General features: G+C 31.1%; 1 long non-coding RNA gene across 1 annotated transcript; it reads right to left on the bottom strand.

The window, feature by feature from the left end:
* Nucleotides 1-9,830: 9,830 nt before the first annotated feature.
* LOC143085214 (uncharacterized) lies at nucleotides 9,831-13,594 on the bottom strand. The gene is made up of 2 exons (XR_012981273.1): nucleotides 12,005-13,594; nucleotides 9,831-10,192 (listed from the first exon to the last, which is right to left on the bottom strand). It is a non-coding gene; the product is annotated as an uncharacterized LOC143085214 (long non-coding RNA).
* Nucleotides 13,595-19,533: the final 5,939 nt, after the last annotated feature.

The following is a 19,533-nucleotide window of genomic DNA, read 5'->3' as shown; positions in this document are numbered from 1 at the left end:
CGTTCTAACACCGTAATCGTAATAGGTTGAAAAAAAAACGAAGGGTGAAATTTGTTCAGGACCAGACCCTGGTTCTTCGTTACATTTGGATCGAAAAGATTCAATTACTCATTGGTAGGGTTATGCCCTATTAAAATTAACCGGTGTCGGTTGGCCACCAAAACTCAGAAACCGTAAGTCGTAGACACCTAGGATCTTCACCATTCATCATCAATTCATGTGACTTTGAAAAATACCTCAAGGTCAAATGTGTATGTTGACCTTGACCTTTGACCTAACACCTTGTTATGGGATAATTTTAGCAACCTGAATACTTTCAGAAGTGTTGTATAGTGGAAAATGTTAGGGTCATTAATGCGCAACTTTGTTACATTTTGACCGAAGAGATTTGACCTTTCTGTAAGGGGCATAACCCCTGTTTTAGTTTTCTGAAAAGAGAAAATCAGCTTTCACTATATAACCAAAGGTCCTAGACCCATGGGGTCTTCAGCAATGATATTGAGGACCAATGACCTTGACAAAGGTCAAGGTCATGTACCATATAGCGAATTATTTTGCTTTTGATCTTATTTAAAGGATTTTCAGTGTGTTTTAAAGCTTTTCAATACATTCTTTGTCTATTGGAACATGTATTTTACATTACAAAAGGAAAGACCTCTCAATTGTTCAAGAACAATTGACATTTTAATTATTATTACTATTCTTTCCGCAAACTTTAACGATATTTCCCAAAAAAAGTATGCGACATGTTAAAATGATATTAGGTATCTAGTACCGGTTGACCAAAAGCTATCTTTTGGTGAGGGCACGACCCCGTAACATTTCCGTTATAGGGGTTATCTCCCCTAATACCGAAAACCTTGTTATCATTCTAACTCCATAACCATAATAGGTAGAAAAAAAAACAAAGGGGGAATTTGTTAAGGAACAGACTCTGGTTCTTCGGTACAATGGATTGAAAAGATTGAACGACTCATTGGTAGGGTTATGCCCCTTCGAAAATTAACCGATGTCGGTTGGCCACTTAAACTCAGAAACCGTAAGTTGTAGCCACCTAGGATCTTCACCAATGATCATAAATTTACGTGACTAAGAAAACTGACCTAAGGTCAAAGGTCAAAGTCATGACATAGATTTTGACCTTAGCTTGTTATCGGATTTACTCAATAACCGTAAAAGATGGCTGATAAAATATAACAGAGAAAATATGTGTCTTGTTTATTTTGTTATGTCGGGTTTAAAATTATTGGACCAACTATTATGGACCTAGGGCACGAAAACTGTTTTTCGCGTCCGAAATGATGATTTTTCGCTTATAACTCAAAAGAGGTTAGAGATAGAAAAAAACTTTGAATTGCAAAAATGTTCAGCATAATAATAGCTATAAAATTAGGTCAAAGTCAGAGGTCAAGATCTCTAGCAACGACAAAAAACACCTTAGCAACCATATATTTTTGAACTTAGAAGGCTATGAATAATATAAATATGAAATTTTTAATACTGGAAATGACATTTTTGTCCCTAACAACGACATTTAAGTCCTTAGCAATCACTTATTTTTTTAACTTTAAATACTATGAATAGTACATATGACATTTTTAATACTGGTAGTAATATTGTTATCCTTAGGAATGATTTTTGTCCTTAGCAACCACTTGTTATGAACATAAAAGTCCTTAGAAACCATATATTTTCTAACTAAAAAGGAAAGACCTTTCAATTGTTCATGAACAATTGACTTTTTAATTTCATATTTTATTTTGTTTATTTGACTTGTATAGTATAACATGTAAAATAAGATGGATACGTACAGGAACATTTCAACTTCATTAGGAAAAAGATTTAATGATTTCAAATAGATTTAACGGTAAATGTAGCATCTTACTACTTAGTATATGTTGAAGGTTTGGTTCATTGTTGAAGGCCAAACGCTGACCCGTAGTTGTATACATCCTCGTTGGTATGTCGTGGATTATTGTCTGATTAGCAATCCTACTACATCTCTTCATTTGTATATAATGATTGTTATCAATGTCTTGACTATTTTTTTTAGATTCGAGTATTATGCCTTTGTTATGTCTTACTGTACTATCCATTGTTGGTTCCTTTTATATGATCATAAGTATTATATATTTCATTTAATTTAATTTCATTCTTTGTCTTACTCCTCATTGTAAAAAGGTTTAAGGAAATCAGTATTTGCTAGTAAATTAATATCAACGATTTTTAATTTACGTTTACAGATAAAAAGGAAAATTTGATTTGAGTAAATACATACATACCGATATAATTAAAACCAAAGAAATGTTTTAATAAATGACAAATAATATTCTTTATTCATATACTAACCAACTGGATTACTCATTTGAATAAACTCGTTGAATGTATAGGTTAAGTTTTAAGGTATATAACAATAAAAAACCTTGTAATATATCCAATCCTTACATCTCTTTAAAAGTACGAATTACGTTATAAATTTAAGATTACGTATACTTATCAATGTTTTTAATGATTTTGTGTAAGAACAATCTTTTTAGCAAGTCATGTGAGATGTAAGGCAAAGATGTGCATTAAACAGAGTACAAAAGTAATTACATCTAACAATAACAAACTATTATGATTTATCAATCTTAAAAACATGGACTTAACCATTGACAGTCAAATAGACAAGAAAACCAAAAATCAATTAAAAGTGAGTAACAACCTTTTTGTATTTGTCGCTCCCTTAAAAAACAATAAACAGGTTGACGATACGTACCATGGAGAATAAAACCGTATTACTAGATACACTTGGAATGTGATTGCCATGAAAACCCAACGAACGGACAAACAGGACCGTACGATACTACTTTAAAACTCAATACTCATCAACATTAATCCCTTCAAAACTGGAAGGGTATGTATATTTTGCTTTATTTGTGGTACCCATCATGCTACAATAATCGCTATTGTGACTGTTATGTTTCGTTGTTGGATTGATAATTAAAGTCTTTGTCACCGGTTAAACCTCATTTGCAAGCAATCGATTTTTTTTTATTAATATATGATGTGTTTTCGGTGAAAAGATCAAGTTCTTGAAATCGTGTATTTTATTTTTTAAATGTGATACTTTAAGATAAAGTTCTCAAGTATACATTTATTAAAACAGCATATACATAGATGATTAACATGAACGGAATTAATCGGAACTCGTAGTTTTATCTATAGTTTATTTTGCTGAAGCGTTCAACTTGATACTGTTTTTTCTAATAACGCTGTCTTACTGTAATATACATGTAAATAAAATCAAAAATGGAAATGAGGAATGTGTTAATAAGACCAAAACCTGCCCAAAGAGCAGAAAATAGCCGAAGGCCATCAATGGGTCTTCAATACCACACCCAGGGGCGTGCGTCAGCTGGTCCCTAAACGAAATTGTGTACTAGTTCACTGATAATTGACGTTACAAAAGACTCCGAAATAAATAAATGAACTGAAATAAAATAAAATAAATCATACAAGACTGACGAAGGCCATGCATGTATGTATGATGAATATGCTTTACAAGACGATCAGAACGGAAAGGTAAAACCGATTTATATAATGAGTAATGTAAGTTCTGCACGTGCTTAATAAACATCGGAGAACAGATATACAAAAAGAAAACATTTTTATGAAAATAATTCTACAATTCTTTATGCGGGCTATAGGAACAGATTACCTTACCTGTATTTGGCAAAACTTTTAGGAATTTGGTCCTCAGTGCTCTTCAACTTCGTTCTTTTTTTTTTGCCTTTTTACCTCTTTTTGATTCGAGCGTCGTGGATAAGTCTTTTGTAGACAAAACGCGCGACTGTCGTAAATACTAAATTTAATCGTGTTAAATCGGTGAAAAGGTCTTCGACGTGGTTGGTTTATTTCTTTAAATAATCCATTATTTGATAATATTTAAACCTAGTTACATAATATTATCTTAAATAAACCCTTGATTTTATATTACTATCGTTATATATTTAAATGTATAATTCATTAACACATTTTCCCGAATTCGGGCTTGAAGTGATTTGCAGTAATTTATTTCTATTTATAGCAATGATTTATATAATATATAAACTATTTCCGCGTGCAATCCACTCAGCATGCATTTAATTTTTCTATTGAATTTTTTAATGCAGTCATGACAGATTTAAAGGGGCAATAACTATGAGATATAAGCAAATAAGTTTTTTTTGTTTTGGGTAAGCAATCATTTTTAAAATTAAAAAGTGAATAATTATTTGCTTTTATCAGCCAGTTGAGTTCAATGTTGTCAAATTAAGGTTTGCAAATGAATAATTCGACCATATGGATTCCATATTCATGTGACCTTTAAATAAACCAATTAGCTGGAGATTGGTTACGCATGATTTAGTCAGTTGACCCCTAAACTGTGTACTAGTTCAGTGAAAATAGACGTCACACTAAACCCTAAAACATATAAATGAACTAAAATTAAAAAAACATACAAAACTAACAAAAACTAGAGGCTCCTGACTTGGGCCAGGTAAAAAATGAGAGGGGGTCAGACTGTATGGTGCCCTTTCGAAATTATTCTTTTTAGTTTTGTTTTTGGTTACTGTATCATTTGTGTCTAGTCCCTGCATCTCCTTTTGATCATCATACACATAATCTGGTTCAAAATAGGCAAAATTTGTATAGTTTGCTAGATACAATGTAAAAAAGAGTTACAAGCTTCTACGTTTTGTAACTTTAATTAGACGTCTTTAACCAGTTGACTAGAAACAAATGTTTCTGATGAAAAAGAAGCAATGATAACTGTATTTGAAAATTGCTTTAACGAATGTCGGTGCATAGATTTCAATCCAAAGAAGCACACGAAAACTATAAATGTCGAATGTACGGTTTGCAATAACCTCCACTTGATTTGGTTAAAAAGGTTTCTGTTACAAGTAGTTAATCAGTACATTTCGTGACTTCGTCTTTATCACACTGACAATATCAAGATGAAACAATAATGTTTTATTAAGGATTAAAACACTGACAAATAAAATCAAAATCATGAATTTTTTTAGAATAAACTTAACTAGCTAGGTCAATTGTTTAACCACACTTATTCAATTATTTGCTTATCCGATGTTTTCTCTTATAAAAACACACAAATTTTAATACAGATCGTTTAACTTTCAAAATAGATTTAAAACATCTTACTTGCTATTTAATTGCTCATTATAAAAGAACTAAAGCAATCCTTCAGGATATTACCTAACAAAATTAAAACAAAAGCACTGTGATAAACACGTCTCGCTGCTTCATGACGGCGTATTCTTCATATTATTTGACCAACTGTTGTTATGACAAACATTCTGCATAGAAAAAAAAATGTTTGTATTTCGTTAATTTCTATTTTTAAATAGTCTGATGCAACATACAGAAGATCTCTGTACTTTATCATAACTGATATAGTGTAAAGAGTAGCAGGTTATCTAGTATTTTGATCATAGTCCCAAAAAAATAAGCGTTCAAACATGAACATACCCTTTCAACAAAGTGGCATATCTACTTAATAGTTACATATGTTGTAGTGTTTTCCATATGGTTGAAAACTTATAAATAAAGGCAACAGTAGTATACCGCTGTTCGAAATCATCAAAACAATTCCGGGTTACAAACTAAAACCGAAAGTGGTTCATAGCAAATACCATAAGTACATCACGTTTAAACGACTTTGCTACCTGATACGTAAACCATGCTAAATATTTATTTTTATCTGTAAATTACAAATAATAAACTATATATAGTTTTCGTAATCACCAAGCTTTCTGGTATATCACAATGACCAAGACCTATTGCATAACTTTACGATTAGGATGCCTAGTTTATTATCTTATCTCTTATAAAACAAAACATTATCAGACTGATGAACGCGAGAAAATTATATAACAGATATCATTAATAAACGAATTCAAATTATATGTAATTTATTTGAAACGTATATGACTAATTATTGTTGTTAACACATGCTCCTTATCTTGCATGAAACATAATTTCTGTTAAATTTCATAGCACTGGGCAGTACAGTTTCATTAAAATACGTTTTTGAAATGAATGAAGATGCATACAATGTTGACGAGGCTAGTATATACTCAGGTAAGAAATGTTGTACTTCCGTATGTATCTGCTGTAACTTTTGGTCAACATAAGTACTATAGTAGCAATGTATGGAATTTTTCCTATTATATGCTCTGTAATATGCCCGAAGTAACAATAATGGTCAATTTAACCCGAGGCCCGGCGTGGGACATTAGGAATGTCCAAGGTCATTATTATTACCAAGGCCATTATTAATACCAATTTTCATGTTTAGTACCTCTATTTAGGTATGACAAATCACTTGCAAAGTATCCATAGGTTTTATGATAATCACATCTATACATTGAGTTAAAGTACAAACTTCAACCGCCGGCATTTATTACTTAAGTACTAGTATATTAAATACTATGATGCACAAACAACGATAAAATAAATCCAACAACGCATAACATAATTTCATTCGACAAGACATTGTACAGGTGAATTCAGTGTTCTATAACAACGACTTCAATGACAACGGATGCTTAATTTTGAATTTTAAATTTCTGCTTTATATTTTGTGTCATCTCTTTCTTCTTCCAAACCTAAGTTTTGGCTTTGTTACAATACCTTACTTTCAATAGTACTTGTAATAAATTAGTTATTGCAGATTTCGCATATTTTATCATTTAAACATTTTAATTTCTACCTATACCTCTCGAATTTTAAAATATGTAAGATGTTTCCCATGAAAAAAGAAATACACGTTTATTTGTGGCTATAATCACAGTTCATTTTCCTGTAAAGTTCATGTACAATACGTAATTTATTTTAAGAATCATATGTTATGTAAGAAAGAAAAAAACACCGTGTAAATTGCCACTCTCGGAAACACTATATGGGTTTACCTTTATCATGAACGCTCAAAGAAAGAAATTTGAAAGCCAAGAATAAAAACTATTAATACTTCAGGAATAGTTTGAAAAAAGGGACATAAGAAAATATCCCACTCCACTTACTGTCAACTTTGGAACCAAAGTTTTAATAAACTAATTCATGAATGTATCCAAAGAGAACATTAGCAATGTATGTTATTAATGAAAATAAAATTAAGAACAGTTTGTACAATGGTAAATCTTTGGATTCTTATCTTTAAAGTTTGCATGTGTTTTTTCTATATGCCTTTTTGTGCGTCTTTGTTACATATATGTTTGATTTTATAGTGATTGAGATTATAAAACAATGTTGACTGTTGTGCCCCTTTTTGATATTTTACCTATTATGTCTGTTTGTTGTTGTTACAAATATCGTTGTCAATATAATGAAATTTGAAGCGACTGTCATACAAGTTAGAGGTTTAGCTAGCTATACAACCAGGGTTTAATTCCCCCCAAAAAATCCCTGTACTCAGTGAGGAATAAGACAGTTGTTATACATTCGTTTGGTGTGTTTGAGCTTTTGATTTTGCAGTTTGATAAGGGACTTTCCGCTTTGAACTATAATACTATAGTAGTTATGTATGGAATTTTTTATAATTATTATTTACTCTGTAACATGTCAGGGATTTTAAAAATGACAATTTGGCTGTAATGTCCCGAGGCAATGCCGTTGTACATTACAACTGTCCGAGGCCATTTATTATACCAAGACCATTATTAGTACTAATCTACATGTTTCGTATCTCTAGTTTAGGTAAGACAAATCACTTGCAAAGTATCTATAAATTTTATGATGATAACATCTATACATTGAATTAAAGTACAAATGACAACTCCAACCGACGGCACTAGTTATATTAGAAAATTACAAATTTATGTAATGTGCTATATAAATATAATGTATATTCATGTATATTATGGAGAAGACGGAACTAAGTTGAAAAACTTGTGTCAAATCCATTTGTTTCGAACAATAAAACATGTTTAAACTAAAACACTAGTTATATCAAATAGTACAATGCACAATCAATCGATCAACGAATTGCATAATTACATGCGACATGACTTTGAGCAGGCGAATTCGGTGTTCTGTAACAAGAACTTCAATGACAGAAAAGGAGTAATGGATGTGTTACCAATTACCCGGAGCGCTATAGGAATCATATGGACCTAAATAAGAATAGCCAAAAACTTTTAATGTTTATACAATATCTATTTAAAAACGGCGTAATTTTTGGAATTAGTAAATCATGTCAGTAACTAAGCAATGACTAACAAGTTGATGATGATAAAGTATAGTTCACGCAAACATTGCAAATTACTTAAAGCAATTATATTCATCAGTAGTTGCGGTTTAAGAATGATCAGGTTTCACATGTTTTATCTATTGAATTGTCCAGTCAATAAAGCAACATCTTTGAATTTAAAAGCGTTTATATTTGCAACAAAAATGCAGTGGTTAGCCACGGAATATTTAAAACATTATTTGATATTTTTAACAAATAATTAGTCAGGAAAATTAATGCAATGCGATGTTTTGTCAATACAATCAAAGGTTACGTGTTTTATCATGCATGTTGAAATGATTTTGATGCTATATAAATGTATGCTACTTTGTATATAGATATGAAGGACTAAATATATATCGGACTAAGTATCTAACCCTCATATATTTGGATATGTTCATTAATATACTCCTATTTTTGTGGTATATCCAATATAAAAAAGGGTATAAACGATAACCAACGAAAAAATTACATCAAATAGTGTGAACAATAAGAGACAGTAATTTAACCCATAATGGTTTAGTTTTACAAATTGCGACTTGAATGGAGAGTTTTCTCATTGGCACTCATACCACATATTCTTAGATCTACCGACCATATGAACCCTCAACGACAAGTTAAGTAATGATTCTTTAGTTACCGGCTAAAAAGCTTCAGATTCTATCACAAAAACGCATGTACAACAGGTTTCTGACTTAGGAGAGGTGCAAACAAATGCAGCGGGATTAACCTTTAAACAGACGCAACATATTCACCCTGAACTAAAGCAGTAGTATTACATTACAACATAGAAAGACATACTTACAAATAACAATTGAAATGGTCTAACTCAATCAAAAAGAAAAATTGACAAAAACAAGTAATCATACACTGAACGAATAAATTTGATCTCTGCTACAGTATAAATATAGTACTATGTTAACAAAACTATAACCTTTGACAAAATAATTAAAAAAAAGAAACGACGTACACACAAAACTTTTAATATTCTCATTTTGTTAGTACGAAAATATTTTAACCAGTCAACTTTATAATTATATCGACACTCTAAAGTGTATCTTTGAAGTAGACATATATTGGTATAGAGAAACGTTAGAGATTCTATAATTCTATAAAAATACGTGTTAGATTCTATACCCATTTCAACGTTAATTAAGCTAGTGAAAATACATAAAAAGTAAATCACAAGAATACAGAACTCTAAGGAAAAAGCCAGGAAGGAAATTCAAACGACTGTATTACAATTGTCATATTCCCGACTTGGTACGGGCATTTTATATCGTAGTGAAGCATACTTCATACGGCGAATTATAGGGAAAATAGTGTACTGGAGGTCAATAATTCATTTCAGAAGATTTGATAATAAAAATGGTTTTCTTTTACAAGAAAGTTCACTTACAAAATGTACTCTTGTTTTATATAAAACTTAGCTATACATGTATGTGAACATGATTTTTTCAACATTTTTTTAGTTTCAACTTTCATATGATTTTAAAATATACATGTATGTACAATGTATGTGTTAGTACATTTTGATGAGGTTAGGTTAAATGAAATGTTCCACAACTTCATATTTTATTAACAAAATATTTATAAAACAAAAATTAATTAATAAACTGTAAAAAAGAAAATCATAAGGTTGTCCACAAGTCAACCAATAAGAAACTATTACAGAATCGATGATGTTTGTTCAATATTTACATATGTTCGTACGTGTCCATTGATACAGACGCGGCATGAGTATTAGGATTTGGATCAACATATTTACTCGCATTTGTTTGAATATCCTCTGAGTAGTCCGAATGTTCATCGTAAGTCTCAGACACTCCTTCGTTCATTGAATTGTCGATAGACGTCGTCATATGAGAAATCGACGAAGATCGTTGATTTTGCTTTCTTGTTGCATTTTGGTATCTGAATCTGAAACATAAATAGAACATTATTAAAATTACAATGTACATTTTCGTTGGTGTAAATATGACTGCATATATGTACTTAGTATTCGTTTAGCTTATTCTCGAAAAATATTTAATATTTAATGTGCACTGTTTATAACATGTTAAATTGTACGAAACACTGACGTATTTCAAACTCACGTTTAGATTTTCTTTATATCATTGTTTTTGGGTTTGAATGCTCTTTAACTTCATGTTTAATTTAGTTTTGAATTGTTTTGATTCGAGTGGTCAAAACCTTGTACAATTGTTTCCTAGCAATATATGATATGGATATATGAGAAAAGCATGCATGATTAAGCATAACTTGAAGTATTCTTTGAAATATAAAGTTGTTCGGAGTTTGTCTGTAGTTAACAAATCAGCAATTGGTTTATATGTTATACAACTCACCAACCCTTTTTTAATTTGATTATTTTCAATGTGGGTATACTAATATATCAAGTTATATAAATATCATTTTTTCCCTTTTATAGATAGATTTTGAATGTGTAATAACTGTATATGCTTAGCTTTGTGTTGCATAAAATAAAGAATGGAAATAGGGGATATGTTAAAAAGACAACAACCCGACCAAAGAGAATCAAGACTGATTTTATATTGACTTTAGTTAAAAAAATTGCAATAAATATTAAAGATAATTTGGTACCTCTGTAGTAAAATTTATCCTATTCATATGTTGTTTTATGTAATAAAATTTTTTATATTCGTTTAAGTTTTGACAGTTAGAATTCAACTACAATTATCAGTGTAGAATAAGTGTCTATGAGTGTATTTTACCCGTATATGTCTGCTCAAAATGACAATGTCGAAAAGACAAACAAAATAGTTTTTTTTTCATTTTGATTTGGGAAAGAATTTTAGATTTTAGTTTTGAATTGTTTTGATTCGAGTGGTCAAAACCTTGTACAATTGTTTCCTAGCAATATATGATATGGATATGGATATATGAGAAAAGCATGCAATTAATAATGGCGATAATATTAATAACATTTATAAATGATTGTTAAATTGAACTGCAATAAAAAAAAAAGAAAATAAATTATTTAAGAACAAACGTTGATATTCTGACCTTTACTGAAGTTATCTTATAATTAGTATTTTAAAAAAAAACATATAAATATGTCATTATCATTTATATCCCCTCTGTACTCATTCACCACATTTTATGCAGATTTTCCCTATGTTAATTACATTTTTTTGTTATTTTAAATCAGTTCATTCCTATATTTCTTAATTTGTAAATTTTTGAATTTTAAAAATAAAAAGGACAAACATGCGTTTTTTTAACTTTAAATTTCACATAATTAGTTACTGCTTTATATATCATACCAGATTGAAAGTTTGTTTTTAACACAACCCGAGTACTATATTCAGGATAAATTGGTAATTTTGGTTAACATATGACGTTAATATACAAATATAAAAAGAAGATGTGGTATGATTACCAATGAGACAACTCTCCACAAAAGACCAAAATGACACAGAAATTAACAAGTGTAGGTCACCGTACGGCTTTCAACAATGAGCAAAGTTAGCTATAAAAGGCTCCGACATGACAATGTAAATCAATTCAAACGAGAACACAAACGGCCTAATTTATGTACAAAAAATTAACATATATGTAACACATAAAACGACAACCACTGAATTACAGGCTCCTGACTTGCACATACATACAGAATGTAACGGGGTTAAACATGTTAATGGCATCCCAACCCTCCCCCTAACCTGAGACAGCGGTATAACAGTACAAAAGTTTACATTTACAACTTACCCTTTTGGTTTAAATCCAAAGATTTCTTTCGCCTTTTCTCTGAACACTTTGTTACATGCAGCATACCAAACAAAGTTGAGCGAATAATTTGAGTATTGAAATAAATACATCACCGACCATGCAACATCCTTCTTTGCGTTATTCAAATCATCTTTAAATTGAAAATAAGAATCGTAAATAAAGTATACACTAATAGGGACTGTTGAGCATAAAAAGTAGGCGCTGGTAAAAAGTAACATTCGAGTGAGTTTCTTACTAAATTGTCGTGTATTACCTCTTCTTCTCCTGCTATGCCGTGACTCAACAACGGAGGTGCTTCTAAATTCATGATGTCTTTTTAGAGCTCTATAAACGAACACATTCAGAATCAACATTATTAAGAAAGGCAACGCAGATAAAATAATAATATCTATATATACAAAAACAAATTCCCCGAAGTTATGGTATTTTTCGTTTAAGTCATCGCATTCTCCATCTTTTATTCCATTGGTCCAGAAGAAATGCAAGTCTATCCCTGCTAATATAATAAATAGAACTAAAATAATGAGACAGGTTTTCTTCATAGTTGCTACACGCATGTATAGAAATGGAAAATTTGTTTTGAGAAATCTATCAATAATCATACAAACAAGAATCCATGAAGAGTATTGCATAGCAATATAAATCACAAATAAATTGATTTTACAGCTTGCATTTGACAATGTTCGAATGTCTATTTCAAACGCATAGTTAATCCAATAGCGTAGAAGACCATCTAACAACACTGTTATATCCGTAACGGCTAAAACAACTAATAAAAACAACGGCGTTCTTCGCCAAAATCTCATCTTTTTCAGAACAGCAATGCTTAAACAATTTCCAAATACTCCCACAAGAATTAGGACGGGCGACACGTACGTCCATAAGTAACGTTCAACTGAGTTTAATGTGTTGACTTCATCAATATTGAAACTTTGTTCTGTCGCGGTCGTACTAATAGTTGATGTGTTTAAAAAGTACAGAGATTCATTTTCATGAAATGACTGCAATACTGTGGTCATTCCTGTTGTATTGAGCATACTCTTTATTGAAGCATTTGAATTCAGTGAAATATTTTTCGGAGCATCCATAATTTCCAAATATCACATTTTCTCCATTTACATTGTTGTGTTACAAAATAATAAGTCACATCGTGTTAAGGTACAGTTCAAATGTGTTTCTAATCGGATATCTCACATTGTTTTAATAGTGTCCTCACATATTGTTGCACACCACGTGGCTAAGTGTACTCCTATATACTTGTAGTTACAAATTGCACACTGTGCTACTACTTAAAAAAAGTTCGTGGAAGCCTATCCAGTTAAAGATATAAAGTGAATGAAATGAAATCATGTATTTGCATATGATATAATCTTGTTGATTACAATGTCATTATCTAAACTATGAGGACCCTTTTATCAAATTTCACATACCCAATCAGGAAGTGTTTGTAAGCAAACATAGGTCTAGTCATTTTTTCTGATTTTTTTTCAAGATCGATTTATTATGTTTCTATTTATTAGGTATGTATTTCAGCAAAAGAGACATATTTATGCACTCGTACTTACAAACCTTGTCATACAATGTCCGTTTGAATGATTTGTATTATTATAAAGCGTATGCGATAAGACAGATAAATATAGAAACCGAAAACTGCTTTTACCTTTAAATAGTTTTAAACAAAAGTGTGCATTGATTATTGAAATAACGCTTTTAAATAATCTATTGTACAAATGTTCCCTAAATGCAATGTGAGTGAGCGTTAAGGGTTGACTAAACTGGTTTTAGCTGATCATCTATTTTATTATTCCTATGTGTCCTATTGTTATGCGAAACGCGGGTTATGTAAGAAGGATATGCGTACCTTTCCGGAGCACCTGATATCACCACCAATTTTTGGTAGGGTTCGTGTTGCTTAGTCTTTAGTTTTCTATGTTTTGTTTTGTGTGCTATTGTTTGTCTGTCTTTTTTTAGCCATGGCATTGTCAGTTTATTTTCGCTCTATGAGTTTGACTGTCCCTCTGGTATCTTTCATCCCTAATTTATGATGCATTTTTTAATAAAACACAAGTTGTTAATAATATTTTATTTGTATTCATTTACGCAGTAATCTATTTTTCCCTCTATTTATCATGTGTTGTGGATGGTTCTTACGTGTGTTTCACCTACCATTGTAGTAGAAATTAAAAGTTATTTAACCAGATTGTAAATGAAAAGGCAAAACATGACTAATACTAACTTATTCTGTAACTTATACAAAATACGTTTCGTTGTAAACCTTTGTAATCACTAATCAGTTAACTTGTAAACTGCAAATGGTACGAAACAAAACAAATTTCTACTGACACGTACACCTGGTCATTAGATTACGTTATGGTAAAATGAGACTACCAAACAAAAAATAAAATCACAGAAATAAATTCCGAGCAATATTCAAAACAGATACACCCTAATAAAATGGAAAACTCTAAAGCACAAACACATCAAATGAATGGAAATCAACTGTCATTTTCCTGAATTGGTACAGCCATTTTCCTGTGTAGAAAATAGTGGATTATACCTGGTTTATTAGCTAGCTAACCCCCTCACTTGTACGACAGACGCATAAGATTCCATTATATGTACAAGGATTTGTGAACGAAACAAACATACATATATAAGAGGAAAATTTCCAAAATAGGAGTACAGCGGATAAATACAGAGCAACATCAAATGCATCAAAGAAATCCAAAGAGCATTTAGTCAACAAAGCACATTAGCAAAAATTAAAGACATGAATTCCAATATTATCACTGAACACAATGGTGGGTTGTAAAAGTACAGAGCCACGTCATATTTAGCATATTAAGTAACACAAAAAAGTCATAGGCAAGGCACACTAGCAAAAATGAAAGACAGGAAAACAAAAAATAAAACTTCAATTTAATTATTTAGTTAACTTGTGTTTTAATTAATATCACCACATTTCCCGAGTCTTTGAACGAAAGGTACTACACTGTAATTTTGTATAAAATATTTCGGTTATTCATGATTATTCCTTATTTATCTCAACCAATTACTCAAATTGCAGACAAGTGATAATTGTATGACATATATTAAACAAACAGTAATGTCTCGTGTTTCCTAATGTTACAAGACTTCACCGTTCAACAAAATAAAACAAAACTGATATGTAAACATGTCCGGTGTTATACTTCTGCCTGCGATGAATAATGTGATAGTCTGTAAAAAGACTTAGAATATACTACGATGAACAATTAAAAACAAACAACTCATCCTAGACTATCAATATGGAAAGGTATAAAAATTGTGACATCATCAATGCTAGTATAATGGGCCTATTTGTACTTGCCAGGAACAATTACACTGAAGATACTAATGCGGCTTCTTTTGTAAGGATCGTATATCTACGCTGTAACCACATGATTGTTTGCCTTTTTGGTCATTGTACTGACTAATTGTTATCGGCAAATTGTATTTTATTCCTTCTTGACAATATCTTCATCTAGTTTACTGAAACCTAGATAAAGTCAAATTTTAACTTTTAATCAAGCCCTGCTTGTCCAGGTTAAAACAATCAATACACATTACTAATACTTTAAGCAATACATACAGAAATTCTTATATAAATTTGTATATAGATATTAAGTTAACTAAGTATTTTTAGACTCCTGCAAAATCTCGATAATTTGACCTACTCAATCTTGTTATATAATTTTGAGTAGAAAAAAAAACCAAGGATACGACTGATGAATTGATACACTAGGGTCAATATAAATATTGTGTCAAATCTGGTTATCGCAATCAATGTATGGTATTCATGTGTCAAATCTGGTTATCGCAATCAATGTATGGTATTCATGTGTCAAATCTGGTTAGCGCAATCAATGTATCATGGTATTCCTGTGTCAAATCTGGTTAGCACAATCAATGTATGGTATTCATGTGTCAAATCTGGTTAGCACAATCATTGTATGGTATTCATGTGTCAAATCTGGTTAGCGCAATCAATGTATGGTATTCATGTGTCAAATCTGGTTAGCGCAATCAATGTATGGTATTCATGTGTCAAATCTGGTTAGCGCAATCAATGTATGGTATTCATGTGTCAAATCTGGTTAGCGCAATCAATGTATGGTATTCATGTGTCAAATCTGGTTAGCGCAATCAATGTATGGTATTCATGTGTCAAATCTGGTTAGCGCAATCAATGTATGGTATTCATAACAACAACAACACAACAATAAATAAAAAAATTGACAGTTTGGTAAATGCTGCAATGACTACAAAAAAGGAAATCTGAACAATACTGCAATCAGTATGAATGAGTGGCCATCGGTCAAGGCTTACAATCACTAATACGTCTTGGTTTGCCTTATCAACCCACAATAAAAATGGCAACAATGTCATTATCCTGTACAAAGAAGGAGAAGTGGTAGGATTGCCTATGAGACAAATGACATCCAAATTTCAAGTAAATAAAGGCGATGCAAGTAACTATAATATACTTAAACAATGTGCAACGCTGATATCGTAGTAAGAAAGCTGCGATAAGACAAAAAGTGACACAAATAAAAAAAAATAAGGAAGCGGTCTGAATTATGCAATTTGAAAGAGAATAAACATAATTTGACGGACATCAATCAACAATTACTAAACTGCGGACACTTCATTTGACACATACACACTCTATTACTGGAGGAAGTCTAACAGAACAATATCGTTGTCAAGGAAAGTTATAAATTGATGTTTTACCCAAACAACGCAAACACATTTAACAAATGTGGATGGTTGTAGAACCTGAAGAGTGCCAATTTTTCCAATTGAAAACACTTGTTGACTGTCATTTTATTGTAAGTGGTATTTTATAAATGTATTGTTCTCGGCCTGATAGAAAGTGTCTTCTGAGCTCCAGTGGCATTTATATTATTTACCATTCGCAACACGTTTTATACGATTATGTAATCAATTCGAACTAAATGCCAATAACTCCTAGTTTATTTTGAATTCACCAATCTTAAAATTAATTAAATATTATTAAATTTTAATCAATTTATTTAAAGGGTAACATGACAATTTCTTTATCAAATGTACTAGTCGTTTGCCCTTTCCTTCGACTTCTGTTCATCATCTGCTTGTTTCTCTCATATTTTAATACTGCCCTAATGACATATAAATGAAATAAAACATTTCAGAGTTTTTCTCTACCAAACACGATTGTGGATAGCTTTACACTTTAAGGCAGTTTATAAACGCTTTTTTATTTTAGGTATTCAGTGACCTTTCTATTTGAGAACTATTACAAATTTGAAATGTCATTGGAAAAAAGAGATTAATGGATAAGGGAGAATAAAGCCTTGAAACAAGTCACCTACAGATCCCTCACAGACTTGTTTCAAGGTTCCTAACGTGCAAGGAGCAATGCACAAAGAAGTATACAAGTTGCAGCGGATTTGCAATCCCTATTCTCACCGGACGTGACTGTTACCTATATATTTGAAGGGGATCACAACATTGTCATCAATGCACCTCTCTTGACCTATAATGATCTATAACCAAATGTACAGATTATGGTTTTTGGAGGGGTTCTTGTTGCTTATTCTTTAGTTTTCTATGTTGTGTCATGTGTACTATTGTTTGTATGTTTGTCTTTTCATTTTTAGCCATGACGTTGTCAGTTTATTTTCGATTAATGAGTTTGACTGTCCCTCTGGTATCTTTTGTCCCTCTTTGTACTATAAATATGGGCTTTTGTAATGATCTCGGCGTTTAGGTCGAAGAACCAAACATGATAGATGTGAAATAATTCAAACGAGACGCCAATTGCAAACGGCCTAATTGATAACAAAACAATTTTTAAAACATATATATGACAGATATGAGCCAACGGCAATCAATGAACTACAGGCTCTTGACTAAGATCTAATTTAACTGTATTTGTTGGTCCATTTAAAGTTCCTTTGCAGGTCAGAACATGAAAAGGTGGCTTAAATGAAACACAGTGTGATACTTGTTCCAAGTGATACACTGGATTCGAGTTCGTTCTTACTGTTGGAAACTAGACACTTCCGTATAATATTTATATTACAGATCTACAGATTCTCCACACTTATGCACAATCTTATATTCTTGCTAGAACAAGTTACATTTTGAAGGCTTACAAAATAATGTTTTGAACTTTTCTAAGACATTTATTATAAATGGATGACGTAGTTGAAAATAGCTAGGGTGTTGTAGAGACCAGAGGCTACTTTAACATGTATAATATCAATATACATAAAATTCCACTTTCGTATAATTACATGTAATGACTTAAAAGTTAAATTTTCTACGTTCATATGTATTTCGACTTTCCGAAAATTGATGAACCTCAGTTCTAGTTAACCTTTATCAGATGGATAGATTATATACAAGTAAACTATTTTTACGATTAGGATTGTAGACGTCTATTCATATTTTGATATCAGTCTCATAAATTTAGATTATTAAACGATTTTAATTCAAGCTGGTGTATTACAATGTAATTATCTTAAAGTTGACAAGTCTATCAAACTTCACATGACCAATCAGGAAGAGTAGTTTTGTCTAGGCACAATGTTCAGATAGCGAACTGATACACAACAAAGAAAAGGTCAAATGTAGAGCAAATGTGCTGTCTTACCCGGAAGTGTCTATTCTAAATAAATCTATTTGAGAAATTTGCATGATAATTCACCACCAGCAATCAGTTATAATTGTTTCTATTTTTTTTTTATTCTAGTCTTTTGCTGTTCTTATATTTATGTAACTTATGCGCAATTTTTAAATTTGTTTTTAAACGAATGAACTGACTTTTTCCACATGTAAACTGATTGATTGGCTTGTATCTGTACTACGCAAGTTAAACATAACGCTTGTTTCATTAATACTGATCTCAATATCTATATAATAAGAAATAATTCAAGAACAACAATATTAAACAATGCAAAGATTTTCTTTTCAAAGCTACAATGTACATGTATGTTGATTAAGAACTAAAATGAACATTTGATAAAATATAAAGTGGTTGAACACCTGACGCATTTGTTGTAAGCAGAAGGTCGGATAGGTTATCGCATTATCAACAATTATATGCCTGTATTGAATCAAGAACTAATGCTAATTGTTTAAATGCTGTACATAATTATGTTGCTAGAAATCATACGTTAGGTACGGACTACAGTTAAACTAGTGAAGGCCAACTACAATGTTTTACGCATCATACTAGATAGAAGAAAAAAACCGCCAATATCAAAGCACCGACTAAAGACCATGGTAGATGTTTCTTCTAAACACCGTCAGATGTTATTAAACAAATGTGTTTTAATTAAAATTATATGTCAATATACGAAATTCAATTTGTTTGAGCAGTACTCTAGTTTTTGTAAGCCCCATTTAAAAAATACTGCAATAATACGTCTTTTCTTTTCAAAGTGTCCATTACTATAATAACAGTTAACAGTGACAATTGACGATTTTGGGTGGCAAATGTA

The sequence above is a fragment of the Mytilus galloprovincialis genome, chromosome 8 (genome assembly GCF_965363235.1).
Source record: "Mytilus galloprovincialis chromosome 8, xbMytGall1.hap1.1, whole genome shotgun sequence".
Taxonomy (NCBI): Eukaryota; Metazoa; Mollusca; class Bivalvia; order Mytilida; family Mytilidae; genus Mytilus; species Mytilus galloprovincialis.
The sequence above is the reverse complement of the archived record's forward strand: the minus strand, read 5'-3'. Positions and strand labels throughout refer to the sequence as shown.